This window comes from Schistocerca piceifrons, chromosome 2 (assembly GCF_021461385.2).
Source record: "Schistocerca piceifrons isolate TAMUIC-IGC-003096 chromosome 2, iqSchPice1.1, whole genome shotgun sequence".
NCBI classification, from domain to species: domain Eukaryota; kingdom Metazoa; phylum Arthropoda; class Insecta; order Orthoptera; family Acrididae; genus Schistocerca; species Schistocerca piceifrons.
The window spans coordinates 324,001,735-324,020,858 of NC_060139.1; positions in this window are offsets into that span (position 1 = coordinate 324,001,735).

Consider the following 19,124-nt stretch of genomic DNA (forward strand, 5'->3'; position numbering starts at 1 on the left):
GTACTCAGCACCTGGTTCTCGACGAGGTGCTTTGGGTATATCAAGTACTTTCTGTTTTCAAAATAAAAAAAGAGAAACACACAGCAGGCATAGCTGGAGGCCCATGTAACTTCGTACACCTTCATCGGTGGGTAGGTAAATGATTAGACTTGTAATTCTTTGTGACAGGTAGAGCAGTCACCAGAGTTCGTTGCTGTTGTTCGTGTTTTAAGTTCTTACTAAGCCGGGTAGGGAATTTAGCAGGCGTAAACTGCGCCAGATGTTGAGTGATTACTATGAAGGACGCGGAGATGCTGTGTGTTGCTGCGAGACAGCATTACTAACGCCTAACAAGAGATTGGAAGGGGCTTCATTGTGGATCTCCATTTTGCCGGCTGGTCAGATCATGCAATATCGCGAAATGTTAGGAATTCGGATGCAACAGTGGTCCCTTGTTGCACTGCATGGAGACATTAGGGCAGGCATACTCGTCAAGGTTCCGGTCGATCTCATCTGTCCACCACCAGGGAGGATAGCCGCATTGTGCACAAAGCACATGGTAACACCTTCGCATTATTGCCTGACGTCCGAGAACAAGCAATGGACGCCCTACAATATTCTGTGTCGTTCCGTATCATTAAAAGTGGACTAACAGCAGCCGGTCTGGGGGATTAGAGTACCATGCGAAGGCTACCGTTAAAACCACAACACAAACGGTTGATGCCGTCACCGGGAAGCATGGACTGCTGATGAGTGACGTCGCATCGTGTTCAGTGATGAATCGAGGCTCTGTAGCACCCGAGACGAGCATCATTGGCGACTATGAGGGCGATCTGGGATGAAGTGCCATTCTTACAGTGTTGTGGAGATGCGGGACTATGTTATTCCTGGCGTCATGGTATGGGCAGCCATCGGACATGGGTACAGGTCACGGCTGGTAGGTACTGAAGGAACACTGACTTCACAAGGGTAAGTCAAAGATATACAACGACCTCACGTGTCACCGCTCATGCACCAGTGTCGCAGTGCCATTTTTCAGTACGAAAACGCTCGACCACACACGGCACGTGTTGTTAACAATCGGCGTGATGTTGAGGCACTCCCTCGCCCAGCAAGATCGCTAGTTCTCTTAGCGATAAAGCAAGTGTGAGGTCACCTCGTACATCAACGTCGCCACCCAGCCAATAACCAGGATATCAAGGACTGCTTTCAAGAGTCGTGGACCAACTTGCCTCAGCAGAGGATGAAACTGTTTTGCGACACTATAACCAACCGAATCAGTTCGTACATCCAGGTTGGAAAAGGTGCAAAGTCATACGGATAAGCGGGCTCGTACAGCCAAATTGCGGTGGCCGAGCGGTTCTGGCGCTACAGTCTGGAACCGCGCGACCGCTACGGTCGCAGGTTCGAATCCTGCCTCGGGCATGGATGTGTGTGTTGTCCTTAGGTTAGTTAGGTTTCAGTAGTTCTAAGTTCTAGGGGACTTATGACCTCAGCAGTTGAGTCCCATAGTGCTCAGAGCCATTTGAACCATTTGAACAGCCAAATTGTAAATCTGAACCTACGAGGGTAATCCCAAAAGTAAGGTTTCCTATTTTTTTTATAAATAAATAGATCTGTTTGTTTGTCCGCAGCTCGTGGCCGTGCGGCAGCGTTCTCGCTTCCCACACCCGGGTTCCCGGGATCGATTCCCGGCGGGGTCAGGGATTTTCTCTGCCTCGTGATGACTGGGTGTTGTGTGATGTCCTTAGGTTAGTTAGGTTTTAGTAGTTCTAAGTTCTAGGGGACTGATGATCATAGATGTTAGGTCCCATAGTGCTCAGAGCCATTTGAACCATTTTTGAACCTGTTTGTTTCTACAATGGCTTACATCAGTTTACAGCTTGAATATTTAGCTATTTTTCGACATAATCACCATTTCTCTTAATGCATTTTTGTAGATGCTGTGGCAGTTTTTGTACGCCCAACTTTCGCCATGCTGTTCAGAAAGTTATGAACCGCTTCTTTCACCTCGTCGTCGGAGCTGAATCGCTTTCCGGCTAAACGTTCTTTTAACCTAGAGAAGAGGTGGTAGTCACTGGGCGCCAAGTCAGGACTATAGGGTGGGTGGGTGATTATGTTCCACTGAAACTGTTGCAGGAGAGCAACGGTTTGCCGAGGGATGTGTGGGCGAACGTTGTCATGGAGAATGTCTACGCCCTTGCACAACATTCCTCTTCTCCGGTTCTGAACTGACCGTTAGAGTGTTTTCAGAGTCTCACAGTACCTGTCAGCGTTAACTGTGGTCCCGGTGGGCATAAAGTCGACCAACAATACCCCTTTCCTATCCCAAAAAACGGTTGTCATGACTTTCCCGGCTGACTGTGGTTGGTTGAATTTCCGCAGCTTTGGCGAAGAAGGATGCCACCACTGCCTTGGTCTGAAGTGTAAAGTAGTATGCATAGGTTTCGTCACTCGTGACAATTAAGTCCAGAAAGTTGTCCAGTTTGGCTGCAAGGCGGTGAAGAAATGCACGGGAAGCATCAACTCGTTGCCGCATGTGGTCCTCAGTCAGCATGCGTGGCACCCATCTTGCTCACACCTTCCGGTAGTTCAGTGTTTCCATTAAAATTCTGTGAGCGGTGCTTCGCGAAACCTCAGGAACCAACGTGCAGAGATCATCCAGAATAATCCGCCGATCTTCACGCATGCTTTGCTCAACCTTCAACACTGTCTCCTCAGAAACTGACGGTCTCCCGCTCCTTTGTTCGTCGTGAATTTCGGTCCCACCAGCTGCAAACTCTCTACACCACTTACAAACATTTTTGACATCCATGCACGACTCACCATACACTTCCGTCAATTGGCGATGGATTTCAATCGGCGCATTGCCCTTTGCGTTCAAAATCGAATAACTGCACGTAAGTCGCTCTTGGCGGTAACATCCAACGGGAGCTCTATTCTCAACGGCTGCCAAGCCAAGACTGAGCGCCTCAGCGCTGCGTGCTCATGTTTACAGACAGCGCGTGAAGCACTCTTCATAACAGTGTGACCAACTGCTACCCAAACAGAGTTCTGTACTTATAAAAAAAATAGACCTTAGTTTTGGGATTACTCTCGTATATTGAACAAACTGAAATCATATCACATCACATATCCTCTATGTCAGCCGTTCAATTCGTCTCCTCCTCTCTTGTGGATCTTCACTTCTTTTGCCAGGCAGTGTATATAAATAATCTTCTTCGCCTAAAAGTCGAATGCTAAGTGCCTCATAACACTGTCCGCTCCTAGCTGTTCATTGAAACCGCACCAAAACAAATGGCTCAAATGGTTCTGAGCACTATGGGACTTAACATCTGAGGTCATCAGTCCCCTAGAACTTAGAACTACTTAAACCTAACTAACCCCAAACACATCCATGCCCGAGGCAGGATTCGAACTTGCGACCGTAGCGGTCGCGCGGTTCCAGACTGACGCGCCTAGAACCGCTCGGTCACAGCGGCCGGCCGCACCAAAACACGCTGGCTTTCCAATCACGAGGTTTGTTAGAAATTTTCTCAGTAGGAAACCTCGCAACAAAAACTGCCCTCTCTTCCCCGAAAATACTGGCCAAATCCTTATTTCACCAGCTTCTGAATGTCATTAACTGCTGTTTCTGAAAATGTGCATCACATTGCTGTTTATCGCTGTGTTTGTGTAGCATGGAAACGCATTATGCATAACCAGACAATTGCATACTTGCCTGAAGATGGCAAGTAAGAAACTTGCTGAAACGTTCCTGTAGAACAACACATTGACTCGGCTGTCAACCCGATAAGATTTTATCACAGAGAATTACATGTCTTATCACTGTGGCGAGGAGTCTTTACGCTCACTATTTACGTCATTATCTCACGCCACATCTTCTGGAAAACCTTTAATTTCTTAAAATTTTGCCACGGCTAGTACTTGTGCTGCCCTGGGTGTGGGCCCACGTTGGCCGCGTCCAAACACAGACGTTAACAACCCTACTCCATTGTTTCCGTGTGCGAGTGTATTGACCCTCTCGCCTTGTTACTCTGACCGCGTCCAATGCGCGACTACCCGCCAACAATACTTTGTTGCCGTGGCCACACACGTGGCTGATCTCCCAACACTTCGGGGTCGTCGCCCCTGGTCGGACGTGCGCCTCCACGCGGTCTCGGGTCAGGGAGCGGCCGAGCCGGACCACCCTGCCCCACGGGGGTGCGCACAGACGGGCCGACGACCCCGGGGTCGACGTCACGGCACAATGCGCCCCGACACGCCCCTAGCGAGCACAAAGAGGCATCTGCGGTACAGCTCTGCCAGGACTGTGACCTGCTATCAAAACAAGGGCTACGTCGACACGCCGCCTTAAGGCGCGCGCTAACTCTTAGGGCAGTCTCACAAAGCTGTGACACGCCCACTTAGAGGGTTGCGAGTTCCAGCTTACCCTAGCTTAATACGTCAGCCAGTCGGAAAAAGGAGCCGACGGCGACCGAAGATGAGTGTGACTTCCGCAGGGTAGACGCACTGACCTTCTATTCTTTTCCTTGCTACGTCCTGTTCCCAGTGGAAACGTAACAAAACGTCCATTCGAGGGGTGTTTTGTTCGCTAGGAAAACCTCCCACGCGAAACAAGCAAATGAGAATCCGCTGGAGTTTTCCAGTCAGTTTGTTACATACGACGGCAAGCCAAAAATTTCTTGGCTTTTCAGTGGAAAACCGCGTTCACTGCCTGAATAAATCAATACTTTTCCACTTACGTTTCTTTCAAGACCATACTTAGTCCAGTATTTTTTTAGTAAGCAGCTACCATTACCGTATCCTTTACAGTGATTTCGAAGCATATGTTTCTTTAGAAATGCGCATGAGGCAAAGTTAAACGCGGTTGGTCATAAAGTTTTGTCATTTCGAAAAGAAATTATGTAACTAAGTGCGTAAGGATCCAGTGTCACTGCTTAAAGCATTGGTTGATTATTAGGACAGCTGTCTCGCAAGATTCCCGTTGTCAAGTACCTGCGTCTACCAAGTTTGACAATTACAATGTGCTATAGTTCTATAGGAATTTTAGACTTTTTTATAAGTGAAGAATTTCGTTAATTATTGACGTATAACTGAAGCTGCAGTCATAATTTCCATTGTCACGAATTACACAAACAACTACACCACTGGCCATTAAAATTGCTATACCAAGAAGAAATGCAGATGATAAACGGGTATTCAGTGGACAAATATATTATACTAGAACTGACATGTGATTACATTTTCACGCAATTTGGGTGCATAGATCCTGAGGACTCAGTACCCAGAACAACCACCTCTGGCCGTAATAAAGGCCTTGATACGCCTGGGCATTGAATCAAACAGAGTTCGGATGGCGTGTACATGTACAGCTGCCCATGTAGCTTCGACATGATACCACAGTTCATCAAGAGTAGCGACTGGCGTATTTTGACGAGCCAGTTGCTCGGTCACCATTGACCAGACGTTTTCAGTTGGTGAGAGATCTGGAAAATGTGCTGGACAGGGCAGCAGTCGAACATTTTCTGTATCCAGAAAGGCCCGTACAGGACCTGCACATGCAGTCGTGCATTTTCCTGCTGAAATGAAGGGTTTCGCAAGGATCGAATGAAGGGTAGAGCCACGGGTCGTAACACATCTGAAATGTAACGTCCACTGTTCAAAGTGCCGTCAATGAGAAGAAGAGGTGACCGAGACGTGTAACCAATGGCAGCCCATACCATCACGCCGCGTGATACGACAGTATGGCGATGACGAATACACGCTTCCAATGTGCGTTCTCCGCGATGTTGCCAAACACAGATGCGACCGTCATCATGCTGTAAACAGAACCTGGATTCATCCGAAAAAATGAGGTTTTGCCATTCGTACACCCAGGTTCGTCGTTGAGTACACCATAGCAGGCGCTCATGTCTGTGATGCAGCGTCAAGGGTCACCACAGCCATGGTCTCCGAGCTGATAGTCCCTGCTGCTGCAAACGTTGTCTGACTGTTCGTGCAGATGGTTGTTGTCTTGCAAACGTCCCCATCTGTTCACTCAGAGATCGAGACGAGGCTGCACGATCCATTACAGCCATGCGGATAAGATGCCTGTCATCTCGACTGCTAGTGATACGAGGCCATTGGGATCCAGCACGGCGTTCGTATTACCAACCCACCGATTCCATATTCTGCTAACAGTCCTTGGATCTCGACCAACACAATGCAATGTCGTGATACAATAAACCGCAATCGCGATAGGCTACAATCTGACCTTTATCATAGTTGCATTTCTCCTCCTTATACGAGGCATCACAACAACGTTTCACCAGGCAACACCGTTCAAATGCTGTTTGTGTATGTGAAATCGGTTAGAAACGTTCCTCATGTCAGCATCTTGTGTGAATGCTCTGAAAAGCTAATCATATGTATATCACAGCATCTTCTTCCTGTCGCTTAAATTTCGTGTCTGTAGCTCGTCATCTTCGTAGTGCAGCAATTTTAATGGCCAGTAGTGTATGTTGTAATTGATTTTTATGTCGCAGGTACTTGAAAATGGAAATCTTCCGAAACAGCTGTCGTAATAATCAATAAAATATGTTTTAAGCTGTGATACTGGAACCTTACTTACAATGTCCTTTCAAGACATATAGTTCACTGCAGGCCCAATCATAAAGAAACTTATGTAACTAATTTTTACTTTGCGTGCAATTACATGCCTGAGGTCGTGGCAGACACCGAAATCCCTGCGCCGCAGTGCTGTAGCAGACCTTAGAGAAGCCAAAACAAAACGGCTGGACACAGTCATGAAGCGGTGCTTCTGCGTTAATTATTTTGGCCTCTCTGGGGCGCAGGGATTTCAATGTGCACTACGACTGCAGGCACGTACCTAAAAGCAAACAAAAATTAATTAGGCCTACATAACATAAATTTTTTGAGGTAATACTTAAACATTACGAAAATTGCCCGTAGTGTGCTTAATTTGGGAAATAAGGTGAATGTTACAACAATAAGTGCACACAATCTCTCAGTTTTCTCGTTCCCAAACGACCTTTGCGGGCTTTTGCACTGGCTGAGTAAAAGAAAATTGTTCGTTCCTTTCCTGCTAATAGCTCTTCTCTAGCATTTTTCAATCTATTTACTCCAGAAGATTATCTAATACCGGTTACTGTTTTATATCCATCATCATCATCATCATCATAAAGCACTTCGATCACTTGGCGGTGTGGCCTCTTTGAGTCGGCGTGCAACGTAGGATCACTGCAGATTCTTTAATGTTGAGCTTCCGGTTGCCAATTCAGCCGGACTGCCTCTTGTTAGTCTCATTGTCCCTTCTGTCCAGTAGTCTTCCCCTTGGTCGTTTTTTGGTAAATTGGGCTCCAGCCTAGTACTTGTTTTGACTACCAGACATCTTTTCTTCGAGCGATATGACCAGCTCACTGCCAGTTCAAGTTAGTCACTGTTCTCTTTACGTAATTGATCTTTGCTGTCTGCTTGATATCAACTGCTTTCTTTCTATCTTTCTTTGTGTAGCCCAGCATTGATCTTTCCATTCCTCTTTGAGCTACTATTAGTTTTCTTACAATGAACTCATTTAATCTCCACGGCTCACAGCCATAAGTTATTACTGGCCGTACGCATTGGCCAAAACCTGTTTTCTTCAGCTCGGCCGGCATCTTCAGAACTGAGGAGTATCTTCCATAATCTTGCCAGCCTAATTTAATATATCGAAATACTTCTGGTTATACGGCTCCTTTCATATTTAGCAATTGATCCAGATAGACATATTCTGTGACCCTTTGTAGTTTCGTACTTTCAACAGATATATTTCCCTCCGGTGTCCATTCATTCATCATGATCTTGGTTTTAACATAGTTTATTTTTAGGCCAACTTCAGAGCAAACTGACGCATGTTCACTAACCAGTATTTAAAATTCTTCTATGCTATTTACAAATAGTACAATATCGTCAGCGAACCGTGGGTTATTTAATCTCTTTCCCCGAATTTGGATTCTCTTCGCTTTCCAATCTAATTAAGATACTGTTTTTTCTATAACCGCTGAAAAAATTTTTTGGGAGTACAGAGTCACCTTTTTTTACGCCCCTTTTTGATGGGAAATTCATTTGTTTCCTCAAATACATTAATAAAAAACGGAGATTGTGGAGATTTTGCACATGTTGTGTAAAACTTTAACGTAGGCTTGTTCCATTCCATGTCCTGTTAGAGCCTTAAACACAGCTGGATGACTGACTGAATCGAATACCTTTTCAGAATCTATGAAGGCAAGGCAAAGAGGTAGATGCTACTCCTTCGTTCTACTAACTGTTTCGGGTAGAGTGAGAATATCATCGATTTTACTAAATCCTGTGCGGAACCCAGCTTACACAATGGGTTGGGCGAGGTCAAGTGTAGTGTTCAATCTGGTAATCAAATTTCTAGTAAAAACTTTGTACAGTATGGATGGGAGGCTGATAAGGTGATCTTTGTATCCTTAGTACCGCTTTTCTTATATACACTATATAATCAAAAGTATACGGACACCTGGCTGAAAATGACTTACAAGTTCGTGGCGCCCTCCATCGGTAATGCTGGAATTCAATATGGTGTTGGCCCATCCTTATCGTTGATGACAGCTTCCACTCTCGCAGGCATACGTTCAGTCAGGAGCTGGAAGGTTTCTTGGGAAATGGCAGCCAATTCTTCACGCACAGCTGCCCTGAGGAGAGGTATCGATGTCGGTCGGTGAGGCCTGGCACGAAGTCGGAGTTCCAAAATATCCCAAAAGTGTTCCATAGGATTCAATTTAGTACTCTGTGCAGGCCAGTCCATTACAGGGATGTTATTGTCGCGTAACCACTCCGCCACAGGCCGTGCATTATGAACAGGTGCTGGATCATGTTGAAGGATGAAATCGCCATCCCCGAATCGCTCTTCAACAGTGGCAAGCAAGAAGGTGCTTAAAACATCAAGGTAGGCCTGTGCTGTGATAGTGCCGCGCAAAACAACAACGGGTGCAAGCTCCCTCCATGAAAAACACCACCACACCATAATACCACCGCCTCGGAATTTTAATGTTGGCACTAAACATTCTGGCAGATGATGTTCACCGGGGATTCGCCATACCCACACTCAGCCATCGGATAGCCACATTGTATACCGCGATACGACACTCACCAACGTTTTTCCACTGTTCAATCGTCCAGTGTTTAGGCTCCTTACACCAAGCGAGGCGTCGTTTGGCATTTGATGTCGTGATGTGTGGCTTATGAGCAGTCGTTCGACCATGAAATTAAAGTTTTCTCACCTCCCGCCTAACTGTCATAGTACTTGCAGTGGATCCCGATACAGTTTGGAATTCCTGAGTGATGACCTGCATAGATGTCTGCCTATTACACATTACAACCCTCTTCAACTGTCAGCGGTCTCTGTCAGTCAACAGACGAGATCGGCCTGTACGCTTTTGTGCTGTACGTGTCCCTTCACGTTTCCACTTCGCTATCACACAGGAAACAGTGGACCTAGGGATGTTTAGGAGTGTGTAAATCTCGCGTACAGACATATGACACAAGTGACACCCAATCAACTGACCGCGTTCAAAGTCCGTGTGTTCTGCCTTCTGCTTTCTCACGATATCTACTGACTACTGAGGTCGCTGATATGGAGTACCCGGCAGTAGGTGGCTGCACAATGTTTTCGGGGGCCTACGGGTACTTTTTAATCACACAGTGTATTACGATTATTTTGGTTTTACTCCAATGTCTTGGTAATTTTCCGCTGTGCGAATCAATTTAAAATTATTTTAGCTAAATGCTTTATAGACCTTTTACCCATTAAATGTAGTTAACATAGGTAAAGTACTTGATATTTTAAAACGCACTGGCCGTGAATTTTCAGTCGCGTTAAATGAATTTCATCTTCTTTGATGCAGGTTCCTCTGCTTCCAGCCGCTCCTATGATTGCTAATTTGTTTCTCATGTACGCTGATGAACGCATGTGCCACTAGGCCTTAAAATTCTTAAAAAGTTCTGACAAATTCGTATCCCATATCGATTTGTCACCGTTCAGCAGTCTTGTACAAAGCTGTCTGATTGTTAATTCCTTGTGTGGAGCATACTGTGTTCCTTCTTCTGATGTCGGTATGGCGTCAGCTACATCAGCCATGTATAATCGTTAGTCTCTAATACGATATCATGCAAATTCTCTTTGTTTTTGTCTGATGATTGTGAGAGATATATGGCTACCTTTGAAGTCAGCCGTATAGTGCTCAACTATTGACCAGGAAGCACTAAACTTCTTATAACTACTCACCATTATCGTACAACTTTCAGCTGGTGATAAACAGTCGGTAAAAAAGAATTTTATGATGCCTTTGCATTACAGTTTATGAGTTTTAACGAAATATGGACAGTACAACTACTTTGAAAAAGTGATGTATAACAGACCGTCACGAAGAGCTGGTTGACATTTGGTTACTGTCATACAATAGGTGCCAATGGCTTTTGTTTGCGAGAAACCAAAATTTGGTTGATATGAACACCATCTCTCTCACTGAACGATAGCTAGACAACATTATCTTTTAACAAACAGGGCTTATAGTCACAAGCCTTTTTTTATATACTAAGTAGTCATCTGTAGCTTCGTCCAGTTTCACGTAAACATGGTTGCACGGCAACAGTTTTAATTTTTACCAACAAAGGGGCGGACGTAAAAAATAGCTAGCATGATCACTGTAAAATAGGAGAACAGATGGATACTATTACACAGCCCCCCCCCCCCAAAGCTTTTTATTGGAATGTGCTGGAGGAACATGAGCATTTAAAAACACCAAGAGAACTGATGAAAGAGCGAAGTGATTTTGGAAAAGTAATTATTGTGAGATATTTAAGCGCTAGTTTTAGCGTTTAGCAGCGTACCGCGTTGTAGCTGGTCGGAACACTTCATTGCGCGTCTGCTACGTCAGCCCGCAAAAAAATGTTCAAATGTGTGTGAATTTTTAAGGGACCAAATTGCTGAGGTCATCGGTCCCTAGAGTTACACACTTCTTAAACTAATTTATGCTAACGACAACACACACACGCCCATGCTCCAGGGAGGGCTCGAACCTCCATCAGGAGGGGTGCGCAATCCTTGACATGCCGCCTCAAACCGCGCGGCCACTCCGCCCGGCGTCGGCCCGCTGCGCATTGGCAGGTGACACGGCGGAAGGAACCTCAGGGGGCCCGCTGCTTTCGGCATGAGAATTACGCAGCTCCCGCTACGATGGTCTAATGCAATGGTTCTCAGCCTTTCTTAGACCATTAGTCTGAGTGCAACTAGATACTAGCTAGAACCCCAGCCCTGCCTCGCCCCCCCCCCCCTGCCCCCCCAGTGTCTGCCGTCTATTGCCGCCCTTCCCCCAAATTATCACAAACTTTAGCACCTAAGCAAACTGTAAAGTGAAAGACCTTTCTTGGAACACTTTTATTTTCAGACTGATGAAAGATGAATGGTATTTAGTGTGTGTGTGTTTGTGTGTGTGTCAGGATGACTGATGAATCAATCTGCAGTGCATCGCAAATGCTACCCACAACTCCTTCTCAGATATGATACCTAACTATCCACAATGAGCGAAGACACCTGCTACAAAACATGCGCCCCCTGCACTACTCCTCTCGATTGCGGCTCTTGCTTGACCGGCACACTTAAACCCCACTTAAAATCAGACAAGTTCAGATGTGTGCGTTGTACTGAACTGTTTGTGAATCACTTGACTGCTGGACGCCTTACTTCTGAACTGGCACAAATTAGACGACTTCAGACTGTTAATGTTTATGTAAACTGCTGAGCTCATCGGTCCCTAAGCTTACGCACTACTTAATCTAACTGAAATTAACTTACACTAAGGACAACACACACCAATGCGCGAGGGAGGACTCGAACCTCTGACGGGGGGAGCCGCACGGGCCGTGATAAGGCGCCCTACACCACGCGGCTACCCCGCGCGGCAATGCTTTATGTCTAACCTATCTTATAATAATATTGTGTACAGCCTTATGTAGTTACTACTGTGTCGTGCTGTCAATTAATTCACTTATCTCTTTGTAAGCGAGTATAGAAGCAATTTCTGGACTGCTGCAGATGCTGGAGAAGACATTTTCTTGAGATATTTAGCATTTGTTGCGTATATGTCTCGCTTTCATCATCAGCGATGTCTGGGACAAGGCACAACATACGTGTGCAGCGGGTGGACTATGTGAGGAACCTGTAATCTCCACTGAATTAATGCTTCTAAGTGAGAACCAGTAATTATTGAAAATTTATATAAACAGTATTAGAGTCTTCCAAAATTGTGATAACAGTAATGATCTTTTGAAAATAATTCAACTTCGTGACTAAAACAGAACCGAATCGTTTAGTTTTTACCCCTCAGAAAATTTCATTTTACTCCTCAGAAGGTAATTACTCCCACTCTGGGAACCACTAATCTAATGGGCGGTGCACAGGACTCAGTACAGTTTCCTTTTAAGTTTTTCCATTTAACAAAAAGAATGTTCGCAAATCTAGGGCGTCCTCATTGGTGATTTATGTATAATACTCTGGAATAATATAAGTACAAGTTATTTGAGTTTTGTTAGTATCTGCAAAGGGGGCTCTTCAACCAAAGGAGCATTTTACACCAATTAATTTTTTCAAAACATTTTAATATGAAACGACCGTGTGGAAGTGCGCCGATAATACACAATAAGGAAGCTGATACTCCCGTTAAGACTGTTAATTTGTAATTAAGAGATGCGGTATGTTATACAACTTTTGTGTTGTAATTAGAGAGAAAAAATTTTTTCTATCTAAGATCGCAAACACAGGATTAGAACCCAAGTGCAATTCATTTTTATTATTTAAAAGATCTGGAGATAGGTCACATTCTCCGAAACCGATCATTTTAAAATAACGATCTGCCGAGAGCAAATAAGTGTAGCGCTAACTTAACAGTTCTGCCTCGAGTCGTTTCGTGTAATATCTGATAGTCACATTCAGGTTTTCTTGTTGCCTTGGTTCCGTCAGCGACGAATTTGTAGAAAATATCGCAGGGCGCAACAAGGTGAAATCGGCATGTGGTTCACCATGAGAAATTGGAATCATCAGGCGTTTCAAAGACGGCGCTGTACTTGATTATGTAGGGACATTTAGCTTCGAAATTATTAGTTCCCAATGAAATTCACATAATTAAACTCAAGATCTTGTATATTCGTTGGTTCAAAATGGTTCAAATGGCTCTGAGCACTAAGGGACTCAACAGCTATAGTCATCAGTCCCCTAGAACTTAGAACTACTTAAACCTAACTAAGTACAGCACACAACAACCAGCCATCACGAGGCAGAGAAAATCCCTGACCCCGCCGGAAATCGAACCCGGGAACCCGGGCGTGCTTGTATATTCGTGTAGGGAAGCCTACCGAGGAAACGCAAACTCCGCATACTCGTAAAACATCGTAATAGGATACGAAACTTCGCATACACACTACGTAGTAAGGAAAGACGTGGTTGTATATCAATGTAACTCCTTACTCGTACACACCATCGGCAGGTGCGTAGATGATTACAGTAGCAATTTTCTGACAGGTAGAGTGCATTAGTGTTGCTAGTGTGTCGTGTTGTTTCCGGTCCCGCTAGGACATACGAGGGGCGTGGACCGTGTCAGACACTGAACACTGCGAAGGACAGAGAGATGCCATGTACTCGTCTGAGACAGCCTTATCAGCACCTGACAGAGTATGAAAGGGACCTCACTTTAGATCTCCATATGGCCGGACAGCCAAGTCCTGCAGTTTCCAGATCTGTAGTGCGTTCGAAGGAGCCAGTGGCCGGATGCTGAACTGCACCTGAACGAGAGGGCAGGTATACCCTCCGTCCAGGTTCTGGTCTACCATGTTTGACCACCACAAGAGTGAGTCACTGTATTCTCCACGAAGCACATCTTAACTGCTTCACATCTGCGTCTGCCAACCCAGAACAAGTAATGGACTCATGCAAAATTCTGTATCATTCTGCACCATTGTTCGGAAGACTAACAGTAGCCAGATTAGGCCATTACCATCCCATGATTATGGTGCAGCGAACACCACAATAGAAATGGCAGCATACACACAGCTGATGAATGGCTTTGCATTGTGCTCAGCGTTTCTACACTACGCCGTATGACCATCGTTGGCTAATATAGCGGTAACTTGAGGAAGATTCCAATTCTTCTAATGTTTTAGAGAGACACGGCTGTTATTCCTGGCGTCATTCGCCACGGCGTAACAGCACATCATTCAAATCCTACGTCCTGTTGTCTTACCCCTCGCGCGACAGTATCGTGTTGCCATTTTTCAACATGGGAGCGCTTGTCCACAAATGCCACGTGTCTCTATAAATTGCGTGACGTTGAGATACTCCAGTGGCCAACAAGGTCTCTAGATTTATCAACTACAAAAGATGTGCATGAAAGACGTCAGCTATCCCAACGCCCATATCCAGGATATCAAGAACCAGTTAACACAGTTGTTACCCAGCTTGCCTCAGGAGAGGATGCGACGACTTTGACATCCTTCCCAATTGAAATAGTGCATGCATTCAGGCCAGAGGGGCAGACTGATAAGTGGGCTCATTTTTCCTAGCTCAGTATTGCGATCACTGGGATCGCATATCCTCTCACCTGTGAAGTTTCATTTCAGTTCCTCATCTCATTGCAGGTGCCTCAAACCACTTCGGCGAGATATTTACCGACACTAAAGAAAACCTAAATATGTAGAACCAAACAGGTAGTTAATCTATAATCTATGCCCCTCACGTGCTGTCTCTCACTATCGGTCAGAAGTAAATCCAATGATCCGATTCTGGCAGCAAGAATATTAGGTTGACGAATTTGTGGATATTGAAGGCAAGAAAGTTTATATAATATCCTAAGTGTGATTTATTACTAATGATTTAAACTATTCGACGCCACAAATGATAAGATGCTTTAGTCACATCTTGACGATAACTGTACAACCGTAAAATGAAACATTGCACCATAATTTTCCTCGAAGAAAATTACCTTCGTTCTTAGAATGAAATTTTCACTCTGCAGCGGAGTGCGCGCTGATATGAAACTTCCTGGCAGATGAAAACTGTGTGCCGGACCGAGACTCGAACTTGGAACCTTTGCCTTTCGCGGGCAAGTCTCGGTCCGGCACACAGTTTTCATCTGCCAGGAAGTTTCACCTTCGTTCTTATTTCAATATCTCACAGTTTGAGAAAATTTTTGTTACTTACTGTTACGAAATGATTCTTTATGCCCTTTGCGTGATGTGTTAGTAAGACATTGTTTTCCCGTGGTTACCTGAAAGAAAAAACGGAACTGTTAACGAAGATAGTTCATAAATGAAGGCTGTCGTTCGTTCGAAACCCCAGTTTCCTCAGATACAAAGTAATACTCGATAGAGCCACACAAATCGAAGTCAGATTGTTCTATACTGCTGCATCTACCTCTTGCAGCTAGAATGCGATGTACACTGCACGCGCTTCGTTGACACTGGAGTGTCCGGCTGAACTTGACTGACCGACTGAACGTGAATGTGTATCATAAGAAAGTGAGACAAAGTCAGACAGGTGGGAGTCAGTAGAAATCTGACCGTACCTACTTTATATGAATGTACGTAACTGGAAAGAAAAACTACTGAAATAATCACATGTACAGAGGATGTTAAGCTTCGGAAATGGATGAAATTATAAGGAACTCTGAACAAAATACAATTTAAAGATTCGTCGGGCTGATGCTGAATAAAAGAGAGATACTTAGATATCTTTTCAGATCCTTTAAGGAAGGAACATTTGTGAAAATATTCGTGTCAATAATCCAAGACGGAAGGAGCAAAATAGTGATATGCCCACCAAACTATCTAATAGTATCAAATGCTGTATCAATCCATCCATGCAGAATGAAACTATATTATAGTCAAGAAACATAAACTTAGCAGCGTAAGGTGTGCAACAAGTCAGTGAGTCATAAGAGTGGTAAAAAGATTTTACCGGAGTTCATTCCAGGTTTCAGAGCAGTTCACTAAAAACGGGCTCATCTCTGGGTAAAGTAAAGCTCACATACACAACATATCATTACTGCAGTTCACCTTGCTATTTAGACCGGGATACTGGGTTAATAGTTGGTGGGGTGGTGCAGTGTTTGTCAGCATTATTCGTTGGTCTGATCTATGTAACCAATGGTTGTTGTTTGTTGTGGTCTTCAGTCCTGAGACTGGTTTGATGCAGCTCTCCATGCTACTCTATCCTGTGCAAGCTTTTTCATCTCCCAGTACCTACTGCAACCTACATCCTTCTGAATCTGCTTAGTGTATTCATCTCTTGGTCTCCCTCTACGGTTTTTACCCTCCACGCTGCCCTCCAATACTAAATTGGTGATCCCTTGATGCCTCAGAACATGTCCTACCAACCGATCCCTTCTTCTGGTCAAGTTGTGCCACAAACTTCTCTTCTCCCCAATCCTATTCAATACTTCCTCATTAGTTATGTGATCTACCCATCTAATCTTCAGCATTCTTCTGTAGCACCACATTTCGAAAGCCTCTATTCTCTTCTTGTCCAAAATATTTATCGTCCATGTTTCACTTCCATACATGGCTACACTCCATACGAATACTTTCAGAAATGACTTCCTGACACTTAAATCAATACTGGATGTTAACAAATTTCTCTTCTTCAGAAACGCTTTCCTTGCCATTGCCAGCCTACATTTTATATCCTCTCTACTTCGACCATCATCAGTTATTTTGCTCCCCAAATAGCAAAACTCCTTCACTACTTTAAGTGAGTCATAAGAGTGGTAAAAAGATTTTACCGGAGTTCATTCCAGGTTTCAGAGCAGTTCACTAATTAGACTACATTCCATTATCCTTGTTTTGCTTTTGTTGATGTTCATCTTATATCCTCCTTTCAAGACACTGTCCAGTCCATTCAACTGCTCTTCCAAGTCCTTTGCTGTCTCTGACAGAATTACAATGTCATCGGCGAACCTCAAAGTTTTTATTTCTTCTCCATGAATTTTAATACCTACTCCGAATTTTTCTATTGTTTCCTTTACTGCTTGCTCAATATACAGATTGAACAACATCGGGGAGAGGCTACAACCCTGTCTTACACCCTTCCCAACCACTGTTTGCCTTTCATGTCCCTCGACTCTTATAACTGCCATCTGGTTTCTGTACAAATTGTAAATAGCCTTTCGCTCCCTGTATTTTACCCCTGCCACCTTTAGAATTTGAAAGAGAGTATTCCAGTCAACATTGTCAAAAGCTTTCTGTAAGTCTACAAATGCTAGAAACGTAGGTTTGCCTTTCCTTAATCTTTCTTCTAAGATAAGTCGTAAGGTCAGTATTGCCTCACGTGTTCCAGTGTTTCTACGGAATCCAAACTGATCTTCCCCAAGGTTGGCTTCTACTAGTATTTCCATTCGTCTGTAAAGAATTCGTGTTAGTATTTTGCAGCTGTGACTTATTAAGCTGATAGTTCGGTAATTTTCACATCTGTCAACACCTGCTTTCTTTGGGATTGGAATTATTATATTCTTCTTGAAGTCTGAGGGTATTTCGCTTGTCTCATACATCTTCCTCACCAGATGGTAGAGTTTTGTCAGGACTGGCTCTCCCACGGCCGTCAGTAGTTCCAATGGAATATTGTCTACTTCGGGGGCTTTGTTTCGACTCAGGTCTTTCAGTGCTCTGTCAAACTCTTCACGCAGTATCATATCTCCCATTTCATCTTCATCTACATCCTCTTCCATTTCCATAATATTGTCCTCAAGTACATCGCCCTTGTATAGACCCTCTATATACTCCTTCCACCTTTCTGCTTTCCCTTCTTTGCTTAGAACTGGGTTTCCATCTGAGCTCTTGATATTCATACAAGTCGTTCTCTTATCTCCAAAGGTCTCTTTAATTTTCCTGTAGGCGGTATCTATCTTACCCCTAGTGAGATAGGCCTCTACATCCTTACATTTGTCCTCTAGCCATCCCTGCTTAGCCATTTTGCACTTTCTGTCGATCTCATTTTTGAGACGTTTGTATTCCTTTTTGCCTGTTTCACTTACTGCATTTTTATATTTTCTCCTTTCATCAATTAAATTCAATATTTCTTCTGTTACCCAAGGATTTCTACCAGCCCTCGTCTTTTTACCTACTTGATCCTCTGCTGCCTTCACTATTTCATCCCTCAAAGCTACCCATTCTTCTTCTACTGTATTTCTTTCCCCCATTCCTGTCAATTGCTCCCTTATGCTCTCCCTGAATCTCTGTACAACCTCTGGTTCTTTTAGTTTATCCAGGTCCCATCTCCTTAAATTCCCACCTCTTTGCAGTTTCTTCAGTTTTAATCTACAGGTCATAACCAATAGATTGTGGTCAGAGTCCACATCTGCCCCTGGAAATGTCTTACAATTTAAAACCTGGTTCCTAAATCTCTGTCTTACCATTATATAATCTATCTGATACCTATTAGTATCTCCAGGGTTCTTCCATGTATACAACCTTCTTTCATGATTCTTAAACCAAGTGTTAGTTATGATTATGTTGTGCTCTGTGCAAAATTCGACCAGGCTGCTTCGTCTTTCATTTCTGTCCCCCAATCCATATTCACCTACTATGTTTCCTTCTCTCCGTTTTCCTACACTCGAATTCCAGTCACCCATGACTATTAAATTTTCGTCTCCCTTCACAATCTGAATAATTTCTTTTATTTCATCATACATTTCTTCAATTTCTTCGTCATCTGCAGAGCTAGTTGGCATATAAACTTGTACTACTGTAGTAGGCATGGGCTTCGTATCTATCTTGGCCACAATAATGCGTTCACTATGTTGTTTGTAGTAGCTTACCCGCATTCCTATTTTCCTATTCATTATTAAACCTAGTCCTGCATTACCCCTATTTGATTTTGTGTTTATAACCCTGTAGTCACCTGACCAGAAGTCTTGTTCCTCCTGCCACCGAACTTCACTAATTCCCACTATATCTAACTTCAACCTATCCATTTCCCTTTTTAAATTTTCTAACCTACCTGCCCGATTATGGGATCTGACATTCCACGCTCCGATCCGTAGAACGCCAGTTTTCTTTCTCCTGATAACGACATCCTCTTGAGTAGTCCCCGCCCG